This window comes from Anoplolepis gracilipes, chromosome 1, assembly GCF_047496725.1.
Source record: "Anoplolepis gracilipes chromosome 1, ASM4749672v1, whole genome shotgun sequence".
Taxonomy (NCBI): domain Eukaryota; kingdom Metazoa; phylum Arthropoda; class Insecta; order Hymenoptera; family Formicidae; genus Anoplolepis; species Anoplolepis gracilipes.
Genome location: NC_132970.1, coordinates 22458345 through 22477367, shown reverse-complemented (window position 1 = coordinate 22477367; position 19023 = coordinate 22458345). Strand labels below are relative to the sequence as shown.

Below are 19023 nucleotides of genomic sequence, written 5' to 3'. Positions count from 1 at the left end.
ATTTAAATTGTATATATTTTATAATAGGTATGTATATTTATAATGAAATTAATGTAATTTAAAGTTTCAACGGGTTATTCAAAGCTAGACGCGAATAATAGCGTATCAATTTCATAGAAAAATTAATTTCAATGTGCACGGGGCTCGAATAATTTTTCTTATATCAAGTACAAATAAATCTTAATTTGATATTTTAATAAACTCCTTTTTAATTTTTTGAAGAGAAGTAAGCGAGAAAAATATCGGAGCAAAGTTGCTGAATTGATTTCAAATTGTGTTTTCATATACAAAGCCTTAATCTTTTTCAACTTGTTATAGTTTACAACTGGCTAAAAGATAGTTATTACTATTACAATAGACATTTGTAGACAAAATGAAAAGAATAAGGATATAGGGAATAACTAGTTGGAAGAGCAGTTGGCAAACGAAAGGACTCTCGGGTTCAATTTCCGATTCCAATGAATTGATATTTATTTATACTTGGTATAAGAATCAAAAAGCATTCGGTTTTATAGAAAAATTAGTTTTCTATGACACTGACGCACTGACTCTAAATATCTCATTATGTTGTTACACATACAGAGCCTTAATAATCTTTCTAAACTTGAAAATCAATATAATTAAAATAATATAAAATTTAATATAAACTTTAATATAAAATATTATTAGTTGAATTAATAATTTATTAGATCAATTTTTATATCCTATTATTTTATTCAACAAATAAAAATAAAGATTCCCATAGAAATATCAGTATAAAACCAAAAATATATCATTACTACTTGTCATAAATGCGTTGATGACACAGTATAATATTAACGTATATATATCTTTGTATAAAGAATATCTTCAACAATAAAATAATCATCTGCGATAGAGTGTAACGCATTTGCATACGCATATTCAAAGTTTAGAACATGGAAGTTCATCAATTGAAGGGTAGATTATAAGATCAAAGGTTCGGTGTAATTAGCTAGAATTCATGGACAGATAAAACGAAGATACGTGGCCCTTTTCTACATTCGAAGAGTACTAAATGGATTAAAACGCCTGTTACGTCGCGTTGCCTTCTATCCTCTTGTGCTGAAAATAGTATATTGCAGTTACATTACTGATTGCATTTCAATAAAATATAGAAAAATAAATAATAAATAAATACACGCTAGTTAAATTACTTTCTGGTAAAAAAGGAACGGATTGTTTCTTTCTCAATTTGAATTATTGCCTTAAATTTAGCAAAAAATGTTAATATTTTGAAAATAAAAGGAAAAAAGCAAAAGTAAATCTTTTAAAATCAAATTAACATAGATATTATAATACAGAAATGAGTAGTTTATTTATTTTCATTAGTGCGAGACTTTTGTAAATTTACAGTATTTACACTATTGCGTAATAAAGTTTTAATATAGCTTATCCCTTGCCACCTTATTTTTTTATCCTTTATATAATGTCTGACCATCAGATTCGAATTTATCTCGCGACAAGCATCTTCCGCGTCCAGAAGAAGATATCGGTGCAAACGACGTGATTAACCGGCAACCTCATCGTCCATATGCGCGTTGTACAAACACAGCAATCTACCTCTCTCCATCTCCTCCTCTTGTAACTATACTGTAGATACATACCTACCTACGCGATGTATCGCGTATTAAAGCGATAAAAACATTTAGCATTAGAGAGCGCCTCGACAATCATCACGAAGGGGAGCGTAACAATTCTCGTATCCAAAACAACGTATATACACGATGCAAACAAACGCGCGTAGAAGCTGTAACGACGCGGTGAGTGCCACTGGAAATTAACGAACAATTAGTTCGCCCCGTCCATGTTTTATAAATACGCGCCTTCTCTCTCTCTCTCTCTCTCTCTCTCTCTTTTTCTCTTTTGTATCACCGACGGCTATTATTTTCGAGGATTCGTTTGCCTGCCGCGCCTATACTTACATGCTACTACTTACTTACCTAAGTACCCTACGTTCGAGCGTGTGTGTCCGAAGTATCCGAGTATTCGAGCGAGTACTTAGGGCTTTCGAGCACCGCACGGCGCAGGAGAGGGGTCTTGTAGTGTTTCGTTGCCCTTAAAAGCACGGGGTGCGAGGGTAGGCAAGGCAGCTTTTCGCGTTGCAGCCTCTTCAAATCTCGTGTAAACACTCGGTGCTGAGCTGTACGTTCGCTTCGGTACGGCGATTAATATTCCAATAAGGTCTCGTTCACCAAGCTCACTCGGCCGCGCACGGCTTCCTTGTTTATTCATTGTATCGTCGGAATACTTTCTCCCGCGGGATAAGCCGTCTCGATGGCTGCTGTGCCATCGCGTCCTGATTTCGTAAGTTTCTTGGATCGAGAATTACAAACCAGAGGTTGCATAACGTCGTCATCGAAAAGACGATGCAGTGGGACACGTAATAAAGAATAAATATTAAATTGAATCGTGTGATACATATGTCATGAATGAGGGAGTAGTCGACGATCTCTGTCAAAACTTTGAAAAAGAAAAGAATCTTTCTAAATCTTCAAGTTTTAATCAGCTATTAATCTCATTGAAATTCATACTTTTTCTATTATTGTCAACGGACGATTAATTTTGAATTGTTAAATATATTCATTTCTCTCTCTTTATCATTTACATAAGCACTCATAGTTTTGATTAGAAGAAAGACTAAACTTTTTCTTTTAAATCTAATAAATTCTTCTTTATTAGTAATTCTTAAATAATTTCTTATTTTAAATATGATAAAAATATATCAAATAAATTTCCATTGAATGATCGTCCTGTAGTCGTTATCGTTTCGATATCATACGATTTCTCTTTCTTTATCATTTACATAAGCACTCATAGTTTTGATTAAAAGTAAGACTAAACTTTTTCTTTTAAATCTAATAAATTCTTCTTTATTAATAATTTTTAAATAATTTCCTATTTTAAATATGATAAAAATATATCAAATAAATTTCCATTGAATGATCGTCCTGTAGTCGTTATCGTTTCGATATCATACAATTTCTCTTTCTTTATCATTTACATAAGCACTCATAGTTTTGATTAAAAGTAAGACTAAACTTTTTCTTTTAAATCTAATAAATTCTTCTTTATTAATAATTCTTAAATAATTTCCTATTTTAAATATGATAAAAATATATCAAATAAATTTCCATTGAATTATCGTCCTGTAGTCGTTATCGTTTCGATATCATACGATTTCGACAACGGAATCTTTGTTCGCGCATTGCGGATATATGTCAACTTTGTCATTGAATATTACGAGCGCAGCTGACGAATCTACCAGCGGCTGAATAGCGAACTTTAAGAGTGCGTGATTAGCATATTTATCGAGAGTCCCGCATCATTTCGTTCGCCGGTGTTAAAACAGGGCGACACGCCGCGACATTAATTGCCGACGCTGAGATACGACCGGCTTGACCGAAAAACTTGATATCATTTTATTTTGGCCGCTCTACCCAATTATGCTCGACAGTGTTAAGTGTCCATCTTTATTTTATGCGAGTTTTATTGCCAACTAAGTGGAGTACAATTTCGCACTCGGAGAAGATCGCTTAATTAGTCGAGCCGAGTATTCGCCGTCGGATGTTAAGCTCGCGAGATGGACAGCAATTTCTTAAAAATTGAGCGATATATAAAGAGTAACTTTTGTAAAGAACGAATCCATTTGTTACAATTGAGGAAAAAAAATATATATACATATTCCAAGAGATTAAAAAAATTTTGAAGGCTGCGGTTGTACAACCGGGACGTGTGCTAATAATCAAAGAATAATAGGATGTCGAAATTAATAAACTATAAATTATATTATCACTCGAGAAAGAGAGAAAGAGAGAACTAGTAAGTAAAATTTTATTTAATCCCCCCACGCAACAGACCGACACACGTTGGAAGTGAGCGCGAGAACGTCCTCGAATTCAATGGAACCGCCGCGACTTCCTTTCTCGCTTTATTTTCCCCGTCGTGAGTCTCGGGCATTATTACGCTACTTGATTTCGCATCGAGCCAGCTGTCTCCGATTATTCGCTATAGAAATTTCGGGGATTCCGGTTCAAAGGGAGACCCTGGTATCCTCCGCTAATATTTGAGGAGAGGCCCCGCGCAGTCTTGGGTCTTACCGGACGTCGCGGACGGGCTTTCTCATTGTACAATTATCCTCCGGCCTTTTTCTCGACGAATAGACACAACTTTTCGGTTATGTAAGTGCAACGGGTATGAGCATCATGTAACTGTCACTCTAGTCAATAAAAATTTTTATTACGGGCTTAAAAATAAATATTTATCGTTTATTATAAAACTGACTGCAATGTGCTTTAAAGAATGTTAAAAATATATACTAATTATACACGCGCGTGTACGGATAAAATATATATATATATATATATATATATATTCTATTAAAAATTTAAAATAATAAATAGAGGTTGAAATTTATTCAAAGAGAGAGCCAGAGAAAAAGAGAAAGATTGAATTAGAATTAAAAAAGAGTTTAGCAATTTTTGTGTTATATTTTTATATTATTTTATAATATTAAGATATATCATAAACTTCCGATAAAAACTTTTTATAATTAAGAAAAATTGAGAACTGTGCGTCGAATAGAAATCGTGCTTTGTTTTTTTTTTAAGTATCTTTAAGGCCTTTTCAGTTATATTTGACAACAAATATCGTTAATATGTATATCATTGTTTTTGATCTTGTGAAATTGACGAACTAACGTGCTTTGTTGATTAAAGATATCGCCGATTTGGGGAACTCGTCGTCCGATAACGGCGGCGTCACCCTTCGCGAAATGCCTTTTCATCGAGTGATCCCATGAGAAACGATGCGAAGCGATGAAGCTCAGGGGGGATCATGCGAACCGGAAGAGTACCTAACCGAAGTATAAACTAAAATATTCCGAGTATTCGCGGACGGAAATCGTTGCCCGCCGAGTTTGAGACGCGCGATTTAAGCTTTTTTTGCAACTTTTTCTATATTTTTCCACCATATATCTCAATTTTCTTTTTGCTGATATTTTATCTCGTGTCGAGAATTACAGCGACGATTATATAGCTCAGATAACGTTCTCGGTGCCATGATCTTCCTTACAATTGCGATATGTATTTTTTATTTATTTTGAATCGGTGTAAAGCGCAAATATTTGCCTTTACATGCCTCGAATTATATATCTAATATATGTAATCATTATTTAAAAAATTTTATTTTCTCTAATTTCTTTTATTTTCTAATTTGAAATTAGCACACATAATAATACATAAAATCGATGCGTTTCAGAGTGTACTCCATGCATCTTCAAATTTCTGCAAAACAGAAGAAATTGCGATTGGTGTCTGCAAATATATAGTGAATGTGAAACGTGAAAAACGTAAAATTTAAAGTTCGTGCTGTTTCAAGCTATCCGTGACTTAAAGACCACCACCCTATTATCACCCCGCTCTCGCCTTTCCTCTCAACTCGTGTAAAGCTCGTCGTCTCGGGCCAAGGATCAGTGAGATGGTTAGCTAGATAGCACTTTGCAGCGCTACAAACGCTCGCTCGCGGCCGGCGGGTGGCTGTAGATTATACAATGGCCTCGTGTGTAGGTGGGACACACGTACGAGCGTGTGCCTGTGGGACGTCGTGTGTGCGTGACACGCGGTGTCGAGGATGGGGCCGAAGGTGGTTGGTATCTTGTTGGAGGGCGAGAAATACGAGCTGGCAGCCGAGGCTCCTCCAACAGCTTGCGTGCACGCGCGATCGAATCGAGAGGAAGCGAGGGTGAGACGGAGAGGCGAAGAACGAGTGGGACAAGGTAAACGCACGGGGTCGTTTCGCCTGTTCGCATTCACCCCCTTTTGGCTGTGCTCTTTAAAAAATTAGCTTCTTCTCCGCGCCGACGTTGCGTTACCGGGCAGTTCAGGATTTAGCAAGTAAGCCAAAAAATAGTGCTTTTGGCACTTGTCGACGTGAGATGACAATTTGCGTTTTGAATTATTTATACGACGTGTCACAAAAGTGCCCCCGATCTTTCTTAACCATAAATAATGTAAATTAAACCTAAAAGATAATTTGGATAATCAAGAGAAAGATATATATATTCGCAGAGTTTATAAATAAATTTAGTTTTCATAGAAATTTAACATTTTACATCGCACTATTACCTATAAGTCTTCAAAGTCTGTTTTATAAAATTTTTTACATTTTCAGTAATACTAAATTTAATTAAAGAAAATTATGCCTAATTTTGTTTAAATTTTATATATATATATATTTATTTAGAAAAATTTTATAAAATAGACTTTGAAGATGACTTGTATAGGTAATAGTACGATGTAAAATGTCAAATTTCAAGACTAAATTTATCTAAAATTCCTCGAATATATATTTTTCTGAGCATTTATTATTTATATTTATAATTTTGAAATTAAATTTTTTATCAAACTCTTGATTATCCAAATTATTCGATGTTGCCTCAATATTAACAAAAACGTTATTCTTCTTGATTTACATCATTTATGTTATGTTATATATATATATATATATATATATATATATATATATGTGTGTGTATTATAATATTTCTATTTAATAGATCCGAAACACTATAGAAAAGCTGTTCTAACACGATGCAATACGGGGTTGCGTAGAGGAGAGGAAGTGGTACATTAATTCCGAGTTACCCCTCGAATATCCTTCCACCCCCGTACGTGTGCACAATACCAAGACTACTCAAGAGCGGCAGTTAGCCCGCGGTGTTCAGGACGGCTGGTAATTTGTACGGAGATATACGATAGACAATAACACCGGTAAGGGGCAGCCGTGCACCGACTAATTTGTTTATCATAAGTTTATCTTGATTTATCGTCGCACCCTCACCTGTGCCGTTTCGTAATACCAATCGCGAAGTTTGTCTACTTCTCTCTCTTTCTCTTTCTCGATATCGAGTTGCGGTGAATAAATTTTCTCTTACTGTTTCTCTTCTTTTACTTTTCTGAGACTTACTATACGCCATAAGGTACGCAAGGTATTTGTGATTCCCATAAATATTTTTATTTAGTTTTCAAAGAGAAATACGCCTATTGAAATATAAATTTACCACAACTATATTGGTGGTTTATTCGATCGGGAGAGATTCATTTAGACACACCACTCATATCGACCGGTACCTAGGGTAACCAGCACGATTGACCAATCAAAGGGCCTCATTTTCAACCGGCCAATAAGCATTGCGTCCAATTGATATGCACCCATTTGGCGAATCGAATTTTGTGCGATATCTGGACAATTGATAATTCGTACAATATTTCGAATGGAATGTTGAAAAATTCATTGTGAAGTGGATTTAATTCGACTCTTATTAAAGGATCGCGCGTATCAATATTATAGCAAAATTGTTCGCATGTCCGACAGAATCACTCCTCTCTGTTTATATTTGTATATATTATACATATAACATATATCTATGTAAAACGATTAATTAAACGATTGATTTTATTGATTGATAAACAGCGTAAATATACATTGCGTACATTTGATGCACAACAAGTATGATTCTATCAAAATATGTATAGGTAAATTCGCCGCAAACTATATAATTTCTAATGTGTTAATAATTGAAGAAACAATTATATTTAAAGAAACGAAAGAGAAAATCACTAAGAACGTAAGAATTGTATGGATTTTTTTAATAGAACATAATTGCAATTTTAAGAAAACTTTATAATCACTAACGATAAATAAAGTTTTAATGTAGCTCATTATTATTGTAAATTTGCGAAAATTATGCAAAGATGGATGACATGCGATCAGCATTCATATCACCTGCTTCATTTTATATATTATTATTTTTAGAACTGGATTTTTAAAATTATCGTGTTGAATTTAATGAAATAATAATTTATGGCTTTCAATTATTCTTAAAAATATAATTTTATCTCACATCTATTATTACATAATTAAAATATGATATAAAATAACTGTAATTTGCATCGCCAAGATGATATAAAATACAATTGCTTGCGCGTTTGCAATTGGTTTATAATTTAAATATGCTGTATAAAATTGTATATTAATCATCCGTTTTTTATTAATAAAGTCTAATTAAAATTATATAATTAATAAATAAACGCGCGAGCCAGAAAAAATGAAATTTAGTTGCTTGTTCACGCGCACGTTAACGGAGCGAAAATGATGAAGGTATACCGGAGGAGTGTCCAGTCACGCTATGGAAATTATGACGTATTACACGATTGCCTTTTCAACGTTGCACGCAGCTCGCTCATGCCGTGACTAATAAGTAGACATATAACGCAATTTAACGCGCATTAAGACGGTCTAGGACATGATTCTGAAAAGAATTTGAACGATGTGATTCGGAAATAGCCATTCACTTGAAACATGAATTATCTTACTTAGTGGTATGTTCGTGAACTGAATATCTTACAGAAATTTATCACTAGTGAGCTAATGATGAATTATTTATTTTAAGTACCGATGTATAATAATTTCTATAATGATCAATCAATTCAATTACTAAGCTTCTAGTGATCACACGCACTTCAGTATTGAAGATTTCAGCGATTAAATATTATCTTAATATTTAACATTAGTATTAAAAGGTTGAGCTGTAATGTACTGCACGAGTGATAAGATACTTGTGCAAAGCATTGCTAAAGAATTCAATTACTGAAAAATAAAGTACTAGCATTAATATTTCAATATTCAATTTTTAAGTCAAGTTTTTATATATATTTATTCGTTTACCATTATACGACGCTATTTATACTTTTATTCAAATTTTTATCATGAGTGAATGTAAAATTTGCAAAATGCGACTAATACAATTGTAATAATTATTATTATCAATTTAATTTCTTATTAATATACAGGGGAATTCAGATATTGAACTGATTTTTGGAAAATTGGACAGAGAAATATCAATCCGTCCGGGTATCAATAATTTTCAGTATTTCATTAATACCAGTAATTTTATCAAGTACTTCAATCAATGCTTGGACCAAGTAGTCAAAAAATTACCGAAATACTATCAATATTTAATTAATGTATTTTTCTCATTGATTCGCAGTATTAAATTTCCCTAAGAGAAATTTTGATTTCAAATGAAATTTAAATGAAATTTTGATTGTAAAATCAGATAAATTATGGACTTACTCGAGTGGAATTTCATGTACAGTTTTTTTTTCAATCGATAAATTATTTAGGTACCTCTATGTTATAAATTAAACGCCATTAATAACATACATCATTGATACATTTTATGTGACTTTAAAAAACAAATTATGATATTTAAAGAGAGTTTTAACAATTTTATATAAAACATGGGAGAGAATATAAATATTTGAATTTTCCAAATCGTTTTAAAAAAAATCTCACTTTTTATATTTTTCATGTTTCATAAAAAATTATAGAATTATGTGGATAAATCTTTCAAAAAATTCAATATGTCTCATGTAACTGTATATTATTTCCCGTTCGCATCATTGAAAGTAATGAATTTTATAAACGTTTCTTTTTATCGCTCAGTATTTCATTTCTTTATGAGAGTAATATTTCATTGATATCAACATAGTCGCATCTTTTCGTCGCATTGTATATAAAAAAAAATTGCACTCGCGCAAATTAAATGCTTGCTCATAATTAAACGATAGGTCGCGATGGTGTGTACGTATCGTGTAATAAATAATTATAGATATATGTATATACGCATGATATATTCGTGTAATAACTCTGTCCTCGTTAGGCGTGCTCATTACGCATTTAGATAGGATCGTAATGCGACGAGGAGATGAAAATATAATTATCCGTTGGGGTTTCATATTGCGGGGTATCGATCGCACATGCGAGATACGAGGCGAAACAACGAGCTAGGTCATCTTCTTATGGACTTGCACTTGTGAAAAATTAAAGTGGCAAATTGGTGACACGTTTCGCACGAGCGTGCGCGCTGCATACACCGCGTGCATATGCATCGCTGAACGTTCTTGGGTGTACGAGCTCTCGGTTTAGTATGCGTTAATTCGAAGCGGTCAGTTAATTAAAGTAATCGAGATAGTAGCGGGCACTCGGTAATTAGTAGTTGCGGCTAACGTGATAATGCGATCTCAGATCGGCTTGCGATCACCCCTCCATGATGGCGAGACTTTACACGATATTTCGAGTAGAAAGATAGTAAACGAAGAGGAAATTCAAGCAAGGTCATTTTATTCTCGGAAGATTTTCGTGAAGAAAATCGTCGGAGCAGTTCTCTATATTTATCAGTTATTAATAACAGCAGAGAGATATATATTAATCTCCCGATTAAAAAACTATTTCATTAATTCAACGGCATATTTGATTTTGCAAATCTTAAGGATTGAATTTTCTTTTCCATTTTTAAAATAACGCATATCTCACGCCGAGCGAATATATTCTAAATTGTTGCTTTAATAATTATGATTTTTTATATTTTTCGAGAATAGTTTTACAGAATTTTCAACTATTAGTTTTTAAGAATTCCTATTTATTTGTTACAATTTAATAAAACTTTCAACTGGTTTGTTCGAATAACATTTTGATTTTGACACAATCTATTATCATCAAGATGCTATTAATTATTTATTATCTTATTATCAGGAGTACAGAGCTCATTGTCACCACCTAGCTGACGGTAATGGCTTAGCTAGTTACTGATAATCTACTCGATAACTGGCGCGAGCAAGATGCGTGGACGGAGATTAACATACATTATCATAAAATATACATTTCCCCATCTCGGAATAATTTGTACACCTTATTGTTGTTAATACGCGATTACTTTCCGCCGGATAATGCGTCCTAAGTTCTCGCGGGAGTGGAGGTTGTATGTGCGAGCATACCGTAGAACGAAACCGAGGTGTACGGACACACCGGAAGTTCATGCTTATTCACTGAGCACCGAAAGGGCGACCGGGTATAATTTGCGTATAAATTAAGCGGAATGAATCAACGGCAGGCGATTAATCGCAATGGCTCACCCGCGATAATAACAATGCCCGTTCGCTTGTTTATGAGCGCTAAACGAATACATTATGTTTTTCATTATCCGGCCACGTGGACACAATATCTAGTATTTCCTTTTTTTCGTGATGCCTGGCCTCCCCTGGTACAAACATTTCTCTTCTCCGCCTTGATATGTTTTGGTGTGCAATCGTGATAATTAGTTTAGCATACTGCAAAAACAGTTTTGTGAAGAAATTAAAGAGAATATGTTAAAGAGAGTGTATAATTGGATTAGGCAGATTCAAGCGGTAATTATAATGATCTTGATAAAACTGAATTATAATGTAATTATCATTGTTTTTTTATGCACAAGAAAATAGAGATGCTTGAAGTGGACAAGCGAGGAAGAAATATTCGTCAAATTTTCACTCTTAAATAAAGCGACATTAAATACAAAAGTTTTCCATTTAATTGACGTTGTCATTTCGCCAATTAAGACAATTTATATTAATTGTACGAGAGAAAGAGAGAGAGAGAGAGAGAGAGAGAGAGAGAGTAATTTTGAGAATTTTGTTACGTTGAACAAATAATTATCTATGCAGAAAATTGTCAAACTTGTTGTTACAAAATTTACCATGTACATACAATATCGGCAAACTATTAATCAGCCCCTAATTTATCCATAAAATCCTATAAATAAGTTTCAAGTTGTGAACGTAACATGTAATATAGTTCACGTGCCACGTGAAGACAATATTGATGGAAACCGTGAGAAGTGGTACCGTTTATGAAAACGCGATTCTCATATTTCAGCGTTGGTTGGAGTAGCGTGTACCACGAAGGGGAAAGAGAATGAAGCGATGCGAGGGTAGGCGGATTGCACGAAGTAAACAGGCCGTGAAATTACCTTTTAAATATTAGATTATGATTAAATGTGTACCTACCTTCGAGGCACTAAATGTTCAGCATTACCCTACGTGCAGTTCATAAAGCCGATGGGGGTGGTTTATGGCGGATGAGACTCGAACCACCCTTCTCCGGGATTATATCGAGATATCAATCAGCTCTTGACATCAGATAAGATTGGCTGCTCAGGAAGCGAGTGCTTTTTAAAACTGGATGAGGTTTCTCGTGTCAGTCACTGAGATTTTTACCTACAAGATGAGCGTTGTGTATCTAAAAATAATAATATCGTACAAGAATTCTGTTCTTGCTTTCTCTCTTGAATTAGAAATGAAAAAATTCTCAAATTTAAAACGAGTTATAAATGTCTGTATAATGTAAAAATAATTTTTATTAGAAAGATGCATATATTCTTTTTTTTTTCTTATTTTCTAACACAACAAATATGTTTTCATACAAAGAGAAAATTTTATATTAAAAATTACTATGGTATGTAGTAACTGTGGACCATTAAAAACATAATTGACATCATTTTTACGTAAATTATGTCAATTTTTACAGTTTTACATAGCATTTTAACTTGGAATGTTTCTAATGGTCCACAGTTACTACATACCATAGTAATTTTTAATATAAAATTTTCTCCGTGTATAATTTAAATATAAAATTATAATGTACCATTTGCGTGTATGAAATATTATGTTAAATAAAAAAAAAATATATTGCGATAAATACAAATGTAACTTTTAAATAGAGGAAATGCAGGCAACTTTATTAATTTATTTGCTCTTATCGAGATATACGTCCTACCCTATCCGCGATAGCTATCACTTATTCGCGCATCATTCCGGCAGCTGTCATGACGCGTTAAGAATTCGTCCTGCGTTCAACTTTAAGCTCGTTACATTGGCCATAAACATTCGTATAACTGCAGCAACAGTGACATTCGCGCGTTCGTCGGTCGATAATCTTTCCCGCTGGTTATACGACGACGGCTTTCGATATACCGTATACGGTTAAAGTGTGACAACAATGTTCGGCTTTGTGATGGCACTTAATTGGGTATCATCAACGCGCACCGGGTCATAAATGCCCGTAGTGACACCTTCGGCAATAAATTTTCCCTCTACTCCCCCGTTAAAGAAGTTAAAGGCCCGACCAACACGTGGACGGGCCTGGCTCAGGCCGTAAAGGCCGACCGCGCGACGGGCAGGTGTTTATATCCGGTCTCTCGCGACCGGTGCGGTGGCCGTGCGTTCCGTTCCGTTCCATTCCGCGTCCGCATACGATATGCATACATATGCATAAAAAGAAACGCGTAATGGTCAGCGCGGGCATTGTACGCCCCCGCCGCGGCTTGCAATTCGTCGAAAATTCTCCGGCGGCGTAAGCATATGCATTGCTCACTTAACAAGATTGATATAACGAGATATAAGCGCGGGGATCGCGTATGCGTGTACGTGAGTGCGTGCGAGCGTCCGGCCCGGCCGGTGCGTGTGCATCCGCAATTACGCGCGACGGAGGATACGTAACAGATAATTAATGCAAACGAGGGGTCGTCGGGAAATTTCGGATAACCGGCAGGATCTGTCGGAAAGGTGCGAAGCGGAATGCGCGTTACAACTTGGAAAAATATTTATGACACTCGTATGGCCGCGCCAACGTGTGCTTTCACGTGAGCCGTAGAATGTAAATTAGACTATGCACGCGTTCTGAGATAATTTAGAGATTAGGTTATCTGTAAATTATTAGGAATCTATAAACAGGGAGTCGGAGAAGTGAAATAACCTCGTGATTTGTAACTTCTTCTTTAGATACAATCTTAAATTTAAACCGTGAGCTTCTCTTGATTTAAAGCAAGTTCTCTATTTTTTATTCTTTCTTGTTTCTTTTCTTTCATTTTCTGTATTTTAAATCCTTTTAGAGTTCAGCAGTATTTTATGCGCATTAAAGTATTTGTGTTTCACTGTTTAACTAAATAATGTTATTTATACAATCGAGTAATTTGCTTGAAATATGTATGAGAAATAAATTGCAAATAAGATATGTGTATAAAAATGTATTTTATTTATAAAATTATTATTCCTTATTTTATCACGTTATTAACAAGCATTTATTTTATAATTCTAACACATAATGCGGCATAAATTATATCCGTAAATTTTTATGTCTTGTTAACTAAATAATGTTATTTATTCATTCGAGTAACTTGCTTCAAATATAAGAAATAAATCGTAAATAAGATGTGTATAAGGAATTTATTTTATTTATAAAATTATTATCTTATTATATTACGTCATTAACAAGTATTCATTTTATAATTTTAAAACATAATGCGATATAAATATCCTACAATGTTTTCAGAGTTTTAATGTAAAAAAGAGTTACAAAATCAAGGCTTTATAATTATGTTTCATTAAAGCAAAGATCCTAAAATAGAAATTTCTTTTAATCTGCTATCAACGAGATCCTAAACAATTTTATAACAGATATTGTTCGTGTATGCGAGTAATTTCCAATATTTATCGTAATGATTGAATGAAGATTGTTGCCTCTATATGTGACTGGTTAGAGAGAGTGACATTCGAGTGTTTTATTTATAAAATTACTTTTATTTATTATATTACGTCATTAACAAGTATTCATTTTATAATTTTAAAACATAATGCGGTATAAATATCCTACAATGTTTTTAGAGTTTTAATGTAAAAAAGAGTTACAAAATCAAGGCTTTATAATTATGTTTCATCAAAGCAAAGATCCTAAAATAGAAATTTCTTCTAATCTGCTATCAACGAGATCCTAAACAATTTTATAACGGATATTGTTCGTGTATGCGAGTAATTTCCAATATTTATCGTAATGATTGAATGAAGAGTGTTGCCTCTATATGACTGGTTAGAGAGAGTGACAGAGAGAGAAAGAGAGAGAGAGAGAGAGAGAGAGAGAGAGAGAATTTACGTTCACGCAGCACTCGTAGCGTTGGTCCCGCGTATTGGCCGACAAGTACGTAGCTGCTGTCGCCCAAAATCCGCATCCCACCATTCCGTTTGAGGGCAACGAGAAGTTTGAAATCTCCGGGGAGAGTTTGCCGACTAAAACCAACCCCTGCCGGCTGCTCGAGGGGCCGTGCCACAATACAAGCAATAACACGTACCTACCTCACCGCCCTTCCACCCCCCCCCCCCTTGGCCCGGCAATCTCACTGTCGTCCCGTGCACGCACCCTCTCTTACCTTAATCGACGAAGGATGATTTGGTCTTAAATAAACTTCTCACCTCCGCCGATGTAGACCGCATCCCCTTCTTCGACCCTCCGCCATTTATCACATAAATTGTCGAGTGGTCACTTTGATTATAGGCTTACCCTGTCGCCGCTCCTTGGATTCCCCTTCTGAAATCACAATTGAATTTGATGACGGTTAAAGAAAAAGAGCTATACGATTTCCTTGTTTGTTGAGTGAGATCAAAAGCATGAAAATTGTTACAAAAGACAAGAGAAACAAATTTTTTCTTGAAATCACAAACAACAGACGAACACCTTTAAGGTAACATAATAAGAGCTTTTTGACTACAAGACTCCGACTAAACAAAGTCGCTAACAGTGAGACGAAACTGGATGCCCCTGCGTCGATAAAGGAATTACAATAACTCTCAAGATCCCGAGACACGCCTTTGCGTGAACTTGGAGGCTGCGAGGACTGCTGGCACGGACAAAGGAGTACCGATCGAAGGAGATGGAGTTGCAGTGTGAGACGAGACGGTATTATTCCCTCGAGACGAACGGAAATGCGCATGGAACATGTACACCGACATCCGGCCACGTGTCTCCTCGTGAGACGGACCAATGGAAGCTGCGATACTGTAGGAAAGACCAACCTGGCGCGAGGATCCAGGAGAAGATGCGGACGGTCTCGGCACGGCACGCGCCACGACAACCAGGAATTATTCAAATCGAATTCACAAAACGAGCCAGCTGCCTTCGTCTCAGCACGGATCCGAATTGGGGGGAACGACCAAGGAGCCATACGCTGTGCATAAGGCCTTTTTATGTTGCCCGCCGGCTCGTCCCCGCCCTCTATTTGCCCGACAATTTGACACCGATTTACGGCCTCGTCCAAGTCAATCGTTAGCAAGCCCCGAAAAATACTGCGGTCGAATAATAGAAACGAAATAATTGAGACTCGGTGAAAAAAAAAATTCTACTTGCTAAATATTTAAAAATGTCCTACCGATAGATCAATGAATATAGTTTCTCTTGCTGATGTTTTGGTACATGATATATAAATTTCTTTTTTTAATTATTTCTGAATCTTGTTAATGTAGTCTGTAACTTGAACCAAGCAAATCGATAAAAAAATATTTCTCTTAAAAAAAAATTTTCCAATTTTATCAGAAATTTATATTTGATACTTCTTCTTGCAATATATTTCCGTTCAAATTATTTTCACAGAATTTCTTACGGTGTTTGGCAAGTTGACGATATAGCCCGAAGAGTTAAATGTCACAATTTAACGTGCAATATCCTATATAATCTTGTATGAAAAGCGCCGTGCACACTGGTTCGTGATAGAATAAAGCCTCGTGGTAGGAGGGGTGATTTCTCAGGGGCGGTTAGGAGAACGGTTAAAGGCATTGAGCCGTCCAAGCCACTCGCGAGAGAGTTTCGAGCTTCTGAGACCGACGGCAGAAACCCCCGGGGTTTGGGGGTGGCAGATGGCAGCCATCGGACCAGTTCTTTCCGGCACTTCGTCTCGTTGAAATCGCCCAGGTACTTATTTCAAAAAAGAGTGAGAGTTTAAGTATCGAGGGACATTAAAGTGTCGTCACGACGATGATTAATGTCTCTCGTTAAAGCATATTTCGGAAATGATTGAACTCCTTCAATAAAAAAATGTTCTAGAAAAAATTTTATATTTATAGTCCGAATTTGTTCAAGATTTTCTCTCTCTTTCTTTTTTTCCTTCATTTTTTATATTAACAAGTTTCAATCGAATAATTCTAATAATTTTTTGCTATAATAATTTGTATATATAACATAAAAAGTTATTTTTAATTAAAATATGTATTACAAATGTATATTTAATTATGTTTATATATGAGAGAGAATTAGAAATTAAAAAAAAATCCTTATTTATTAAGAAATAATTAATAAATAAAGAAATTAATATATATATACATTAAATTTTTTTAAGAGGGAGAAAGAGAGAAATTTATAGTCTATAAAACATTTTTTTTTTTAGAAATAACTTCTCAATATTATGCTTACTGTGGTAAAAAAAAAATCAATTCTTTCTTATTTTCTATACGTGATATACACAAGATTTTAGCAATGTCTATTCGTGGAATTGTTTCGTGTTTCCAAGATTACACAATATCGCATGCGACAGTGGATATTTGGCGTGGATGTAAATAGCCGCACGCAAATATCGTCACGGCTATTGCTTCCTTATCAGATATCAGTTATGTGCTCGATTTGGGGTGCGTGCAGCCTATTACGTCGGTGATCCATTGATAAGCACGTCAAATCCGCCAGTAACACACTCCTCGGCAACTAAGCCGCGCTATTGAGGGTCCCCGCGACTACTCGAATCGATCATCGAACACCTTCCGAGATTGAAGTATCCTCGATTCAACCTATCTTACGACGCGTCTCGACCACTCGGCTTTTATCCTTTCGTCCGTCATGAAATAAAGAATCACGAGTTCTTTGCCATAAGCTTTCGTGTTTTACTCGATTGTGAGATAAAAGCTGCGATAAAAACGTTTTTATTTATGCAATAGTTAATATAATAAAAAATTAAAAACAATATGAAATTTAAAAAATTTTATACATACCTATAATATAAAGATTCCACGATTTGATGCAAGAATCTAGAATTAATTTCGATTTACAAAAAAATCTAATCTAATAAAATATTTAAAAATCTATACTTTAATTCTAGTGTTACTTTGTAATATTGCTGAAAATAATAGATGAGGAGAAATTGGTTTATAGAACTGGCCCAGGTAGCAAGCACATGTCATTTTGACGTCGAAAACTGGTCATTTCTGGTTCAATGACCTCACGTGACCAAATAATGTCTAATTTAAAACGTCTTTTTTATGACGTCTTAATAATGTTGTAAAAAAACGTCATAATATCGTGATTCTTAAGTTATTATTATAAATCGCTTAAGTATTACTATTTTTTAACTAAAAACCCGTTTAATTTTTTATTATATCTTAAATTATTAAAACAATTTTGTGTGTAATTTTGATATTCATAATTCTCTATATCTCAAGATCCTAACATGAATTTCCTCTATAACCTAGGACTTGATTATGAACAAATAATGACATTTGAGCATGAATCTTTTCCTCCATCGTGAACTCCTGAAAAGTGAAAAGTTTCATTAACGAATTCAATATTTGTAAATGAATTTATTATTTTTTACGAGTTTACGTTAGAGGAAAAGATTCATGATCAAATGTCATTAAAACGTCACTAATAGGTCTAAAATAGTCATCAAGTGACGTCTTTTTAACGTCTTGAAATGTCATCATCGATCTGTGACAGTAGTCCGTCATTTTTACGTCATTACATCACGTCATATTTGGTTCGAACTGACCATATTTTGACGTCAAAATGTCGTATGCTTGCTACCTGGGGGGACGGGGGTTTCTACTTAACGTTTATTCCGTACTGATGGGTCATTTTTATCCATGATTTTTCTAACAACGTCAATTTCTCCAAAACGAATAATGATAAAATAATATATTTAAGTAAATTATTTTTTAAATATTTATTATTTTAGTCTTTATCTCTCAAAGAAGGTATGTAAATGTTTTCAGATTTTTTAAAACACTTTTACATATTAATAAACTTATCGAAAATACGCTGACCCATTGGTATGGTTAGAAGGTGACAAAAATAACAATATGGAGTAAGAGTTAAGTATTTCCAAGTACTTATATTATAAGATATCTTGTTGATGAGGATATTTATATGATTGCACATCTTTTTATGTCAATTCATTTAGAACAGTGGCGTCCAATCAAACTTGCTGCACGACAGCTCCAAATTGCTGGAGATGCTGCTTGTTCTCATGTCAACATATCGTCTCCTGGTGGCAGCCGGCACGCGCCACTCAAGGAGATCTCTATTCATCTTACCATGATT

The 19023-nt window shown here is 34.6% G+C and overlaps 1 protein-coding gene across 4 annotated transcripts in view; it reads left to right on the top strand.

Moving 5' to 3' along the window:
• The window catches only part of LOC140668906 (uncharacterized), a 31976-nt gene that overhangs the window by 1130 nt on the left and 11823 nt on the right, over nucleotides 1–19023 (top strand). Inside the window, exon 2 of one of the 4 annotated variants that reach the window (XR_012047265.1) lies at nucleotides 15223–15253. The exons of 1 other annotated variant lie outside the window; for it this stretch is intronic. The gene's annotated coding sequence lies outside the window, so the exon portion shown is untranslated. Of the gene's footprint in view, nucleotides 1–5277; nucleotides 5422–15222; nucleotides 15254–16516; nucleotides 16633–19023 lie in introns of those variants that run through there. 2 more of the 4 variants (XR_012047264.1, XM_072898244.1) reach the window with 2 other exon arrangements.